Raw genomic sequence first — 4,980 nt, 5'->3', positions numbered from 1 at the left:
GTGCCATTTGTGAGTAGGCGAGAAGCTCCCGGATGCACACTGCATTCGCCAGAAATGTTGAGTAGACATCGTGTGGTCACTACTCATACTGAAATTACCCAAGATGCAACGTGATTGACAGCGGACTTATTTATTTATTTTAACAAACTTCATTCAGTTCACAGTGACTGTTTCTTACTGATGTACATCCACCAAGCTGAGTGTGGTTCTAGACATAATTTTCCCTCCAATTTTTGTGCTAGTAGGTATGTTATGTTAGAGATTTCAGATTGGATTTACATTGATTAAGAATAGTTAAAAAAAACACACAAAAAAAACCCACTTACATCTGACACTAAGTCCCTGCTGAAAGCGACCATGATGCACCGAAGACGGCGAGCCGATCTTCGGTGAAGAGCCGAAAAAACTCTCCGTCTGTAAGGCGTCCTGGTCCAATTCCGTTAACGGGACAGCGGTCCAAACGACGATGTTAAGCTAGCTATATTGCTGGAAGGTTGGCTTCTTGTTTTCAAAGTAAAAGCACAGATTTATCACTTAGGTTTTTTTGCACGAGAAAGGGAAAGGGGTGCTTTATTTTGGTGAAAATAACCGGGAGTGCGTTGCTCACAGCGGCTGGCTTGAATTTCGACAAATTCGTCCAAACAGAATCCCAAACGGTTGGTATTCGGACCAATGAACAACACACTCGGCTCTGAACCACCACTTTGTAGTCTAATTAAAAAAAAATAAAAAATCTAGATAAAGTTGTAATTTGAAGAATTTAGAGCTAAAGTGAAATCAGCATCAGCCGGTCGATTTCGGCTCGGGGAGGAGTGCAATGCATTGTGGGTTATTATGTAGTATGCTGTAAACGCTTTGCATACTGTCTGATGGACTGGGTGTGCAGTATGCAGTATGGACAGTATGGGTATGGAAGTATGTAGTAGGCAGTATGCAGTTTGGAACACAGCCACAGCTGCTCTGAGGGGGCGTGTCTCTAAGCCCAGGGGGTTCTTCCAGAGGCAGGGACTCATTTCCAGTCTTTGAGGCAGATTTAAGTTGTTTTTGACACATGCAGCTTTCAGCATCCGGCTCTGGGCAGAGCTGCTGCTGGAGGCTGATACCTGTAGGATATCTCCTTTAAAGCACACATCAACCTGGCTTGTAAAACAGCATATTTCCACTTGCACAACATAGCTAAAATAAGAAACATTCTACCTAGAAGCGATGCAGAAAAACTCATCCATGCATTTGTTTCCACTAGACTGGACTACTGCAACTCCCTTCTCGCAGCCTGCCCAAAAAGTGCATTAAAAAACTTTCAGTTGGTTCAAAATGCGGCCGCCAGATTATTAACTGGAACTAGAAGACGTGAACACATTACTCCCGTTCTAAAATCTCTTCACTGGCTTCCTGTCGAGTTTAGAGTTAGATTTAAAATCCTTCTCCTCACTTACAAAATCCTAAATGGGATGGCTCCAACCTATCTCCAAGATGCTTTAACGCCTTATCAACCAATCAGAGCACTTCGCTCTCAAAATGCAGGGTTACTGGTGACTCCTAGAGTCTCTAAATGGACACTAGGTGGAAGAGCCTTTAGCTATCAGGCACCGTTTTTATGGAACCAGCTTCCAAGTGGTGTCAAAGAGGCAGACACAGTCTCCACATTTAAGGTTAGGCTCAAGACGTTTCTCTTCGATGCAGCCTATGATCAGGTCAGCTAGGGACTCTAAACTAAACTAAACTAAACTATACTAACTAAATACTAGTTTAAACAGTTAAGTATCCACAAAGCTGCCCTAGGAGCTAGAATGCTGTGGGAAGTACGGTGCACTGAGCCCTGTCCTCTAATGTCTGAATGTTCTTCCCTTTAGTCCGTTCATTGCTTTTCCCCTGCTGTCCCCCCCTTCGAGGGGGAGTCTTCTCCAGTTTCAGTTGCTGACTCCACTATTACGAGGGCCTACGAACAAGCTCCGTCCGGACCGGGAGGACACTCCTGTCGGTCCTGCCCACGAACTGGCTTCAGTTCTACCTTTGGGATCTGTGGTTCTTGTGCTGGACCGTCCAACGGACTGTCCTCAACATAGTCCTAGGCTTTACTTCTTATTGTCTCATGCTAGCTGTTGCCAAAGCTGTCCGTCCCTGGGAGAGGGATCCCTCCATACTGTGGTTCTCCCCAAGATCTCTTCTTCTCCCACTGGGTTTCTGGAGTTTGTTCTTGCCGGATGTGAGGGTCTAAGGCGGTGGTTGCTTCGTTTTGTCTCGTTACTGTGAATTTGACATATTAACATTATGCTTATTCACTGTTTTTATTTTTACCAACCAATGTAACATCTTGAAGCCTCTGAGGCAGCTGCTGTTGTGATACTGGGCTGTACAAAAATAAAATTGAATTGAATACTGAAGGGCTAAAAAACACATCACCCCCTTTAAGGAGTCCTGAAGCGACCACGTTCACCACCGGCCGGCTTTATCCCTGGACTGCATGGCTCCTCCTATTTCACGGTCATATAGTGGACATGTTTCACTGGGACGGTTCTCCCTGCTGGTCCCGCCGTGTGTTCCGGCCTTCAGAGAACCGAGCAGTAGTTCTAGTTCCTTGTCACCAACAGTAACAGATTACTGGTGAATATCAGTGACGCTGTTGCCCTGGAGGACCTGGTCCAATCAACACCCTCACTCTGTTTAAAGAACCTTTATTGAACCCTGGAGATGCAGCATGTTGCCATGGTAACCATAGGAGCTCTACACCCCCAAGATTACAGATTACATTCCAACATGAGTAAAGTACTGGATAAAAATCATCTCTCTCTCTCTCTCTCTCTCTCACACACACACACACACACACACACACACACACACACACAGTGCAGAAGTGTTCTATTTATATTTGCGTCTTCCAGAGACAAGGACAGTTCCAAGTCCCGCCCCGTCCTCAGCCCAGCCAATCAGATTGCTCCTGGTTCTCAGGCCTGTGAGTGTTTCCTCCAGCAGCCCGGTGGACGTCACTCCCCCAGACCGCCGTCACGTTCACACTGTTTCCATGGCAACCAGCAAGCAGCTAAAATAAAACCTGAGAGAACCCGAAGGACCCGGCAAGTCACCAGCAGTCACCAGGAGGTCACCAGCAGTCACCAGGAGGTCACCAGCAGTCACCAGGAGGTCACCAGGAGGTCACCAGGAGGTCACCAGCAGTCACCAGGAGGTCACCAGGAGGTCACCAGCAGTCACCAGGAGGTCACCAGGAGGTCACCAGCAGTCACCAGGAGGTCACCAGCAGTCACCAGGAGGTCACCAGGAGGTCACCAGCAGTCACCAGCAGTCACCAGGAGGTCACCAGCAGTCACCAGGAGGTCACCAGCAGTCACCAGGAGGTCACCAGGAGGTCACCAGCAGTCACCAGCAGTCACCAGGAGGTCACCAGCAGTCACCAGCACTCACCAGCGGTCACCAGGAGGTCACCAGGAGGTCACCAGCAGTCACCAGGAGGTCACCAGGAGGTCAGCAGGAGGTCACCAGCAGTCACCAGGAGGTCACCAGGAGGTCACCAGCACTCACCAGCAGTCACCAGGAGGTCACCAGGAGGTCACCAGCAGTCACCAGGAGGTCACCAGGAGGTCAGCAGGAGGTCACCAGCAGTCACCAGGAGGTCACCAGGAGGTCACCAGCAGTCACCAGGAGGTCACCAGGAGGTCACCAGCAGTCACCAGGAGTCACCAGGAGGTCACCAGGAGGTCACCAGCAGTCACCAGGAGTCACCAGGAGGTCACCAGGAGGTCACCAGCAGTCACCAGGAGGTCACCAGCAGTCACCAGCAGTCACCAGGAGGTCACCAGCAGTCACCAGGAGGTCACCAGCAGTCACCAGGAGGTCACCAGCAGTCACCAGGAGGTCACCAGCAGTCACCAGGAGGTCACCAGCAGTCACCAGCAGTCACCAGGAGGTCACCAGCAGTCACCAGGAGGTCACCAGCAGTCACCAGGAGGTCACCAGCAGTCACCAGCAGTCACCAGGAGGTCACCAGCAGTCACCAGCAGTCACCAGGAGGTCACCAGCAGTCACCAGGAGGTCACCAGCAGTCACCAGCAGTCACCAGCAGTCACCAGCGGTCACCAGCGGTCACCAGCAGTCACCAGCAGTCACCAGGAGGTCACCAGCAGTCACCAGCAGTCACCAGGAGGTCACCAGCAGTCACCAGCAGTCACCAGGAGGTCACCAGCAGTCACCAGGAGGTCACCAGCAGTCACCAGGAGGTCACCAGCAGTCACCAGGAGGTCACCAGCAGTCACCAGCAGTCACCAGGAGGTCACCAGCAGTCACCAGGAGGTCACCAGCAGTCACCAGCAGTCACCAGCAGTCACCAGCGGTCACCAGCGGTCACCAGCAGTCACCAGGAGGTCACCAGCAGTCACCAGGAGTCACCCAGCAGTCACCAGCAGTCACCAGCAGTCACCAGGAGGTCACCAGCAGTCACCAGGAGTCACCCAGGAGTCACCAGCGGTCACCAGCAGTCACCAGGAGGTCACCAGCGGTCACCAGCAGTCACCAGCAGTCACCAGGAGGTCACCAGCAGTCACCAGGAGGTCACCAGCAGTCACCAGCAGTCACCAGCAGTCACCAGGAGGTCACCAGCAGTCACCAGGAGGTCACCAGCAGTCACCAGCAGTCACCAGCAGTCACCAGCAGTCACCAGCAGTCACCAGGAGGTCACCAGCAGTCACCAGCAGTCACCAGGAGGTCACCAGCAGTCACCAGGAGGTCACCAGCAGTCACCAGCAGTCACCAGCAGTCACCAGCAGTCACCAGGAGGTCACCAGCAGTCACCAGCAGTCACCAGCAGTCACCAGCGGTCACCAGCAGTCACCAGCAGTCACCAGGAGGTCACCAGCAGTCACCAGCAGTCACCAGGAGGTCACCAGCGGTCACCAGCGGTCACCAGCAGTCACCAGCAGTCACCAGGAGGTCACCAGCAGTCACCAGCGGTCACCAGCGGTCACCAGC

This window comes from Salarias fasciatus, chromosome 12 (assembly GCF_902148845.1).
Source record: "Salarias fasciatus chromosome 12, fSalaFa1.1, whole genome shotgun sequence".
NCBI classification, from domain to species: Eukaryota; Metazoa; Chordata; class Actinopteri; order Blenniiformes; family Blenniidae; genus Salarias; species Salarias fasciatus.
This window is presented reverse-complemented; position numbering follows the sequence as displayed.